The sequence below is a fragment of the Sceloporus undulatus genome, chromosome 4 (genome assembly GCF_019175285.1).
Source record: "Sceloporus undulatus isolate JIND9_A2432 ecotype Alabama chromosome 4, SceUnd_v1.1, whole genome shotgun sequence".
NCBI classification, from domain to species: Eukaryota; Metazoa; Chordata; class Lepidosauria; order Squamata; family Phrynosomatidae; genus Sceloporus; species Sceloporus undulatus.
Genome location: NC_056525.1, coordinates 163721901 through 163723367, shown reverse-complemented (window position 1 = coordinate 163723367; position 1467 = coordinate 163721901).

Genomic DNA, 1467 nt, shown 5'->3' with positions numbered 1-1467 from the left:
ACATCCCATGATCAATAGGATTCTTATTCCACTTTGCCACTGCTGCATCCTACAGAATCCTGGGGTTTTGTAGTTTGGTGAGGCAGGAGAGCTGTTTGGACAAGGCTTCTAAATATCTCTCCCAAAACTCCAAATCCTAGGATTCTACAGAATGGAGCCATGGCAGTTAAAGTGGAATTATAGTGTAAGTGTAAAAGAGCTCCAGGTATGTTTAAATGTCTCTTTCAGAAGTTTAGCAGATAAAGATTTGTCTCAGAGTTCTTCCAAAACTCGGATAAATTTATGCACTGTAGCTTGAAATTATGCAGTCCCAGCATCTGCCTTTCAAATAAAAAATAATGAATTGTGGCTTGTGTTTCATATAGGCACCCCCCCCCCCAATACAGTTTTGTCTTTTCTGACACACTTTCTTGCTTAGGGAGCAAGAAATGGCTAAAATTACCTTGTTGTCTCTCTCTTTCTGGCGACTGAGCATCAGACTATGACTCTGGAGAAGAGGGTTTGAATCCCTGCTCTGCCATGGAAATCCTCTGGGCGACCCTATGCAAGTCATACTCTTTCATCCTCAGAGGATGGCAATGGCAACCCCCCTCTGAAGAAACTTACCAAGAAAACCCTGTGATAGGTTTGCTTTAGGGTTGCCATAAGTCAGAAACAACTTGATAGCACACAACAATAGCAACAAATATCTAGATTTTTTTTGCCAATTTAGGTATAATATTCAAATGTGGAAGGTCTGCAAGTAAACCAAAGGATTTAGTACCAATGTAAATTATAAGTAAATGAAAAAAGAAAGTGGAATATTCCCTTTCCATAATACAAAGATCTGTAAACAAACATAAAACCCCAAAGGCTTAAAAACCAAACATCACCAGCTTTATAATTTAAAACACATAAGGCCTTTTTATCTTGCACCAAATTTTCCCCAAGAGTCTCAAAATCTTCACTAATTCATCAATTTTGCCACTAGTATCTGTATCCAAACCAAACCTTCACTATGCTGTTATGAAATGCCTTTAAATCTAGACCAATGTATGGCAATCCTCTCTCATAGGGTTTTCTTTTTCAAGGAGTCATTTGCAATTGCCTTCCTTTAAGACTGCATCTACATTGGAGAAATAATCTGGTTTGACGTCACTTGAAATGCTCTGTGCTTCAGGCTATGGAATTTTGGGAAGCATAGTTTGTTGCAACAAACTACCCTTCATAAATTCCATAGCATGAAGCAGAGAGCTGCAGAGACCTACATAAATTACTTGTCTTGCTGGATGCAAAACAAGTATTCTGGAATAACAGGAAAGAAAGAAAAGTGGAAAGAGTTGTTTATACTTATTTATATGCTATCTGTGTCTCAGATGCAGAGCAAATATTCTGGAATATTGGAGAGTTGCAGTAATTTGTTGGTTTGTTTATATTTATTTATATGCTGCCTTTCTCCCGGAGTGGGACTCAAGTACGGAGCATGAA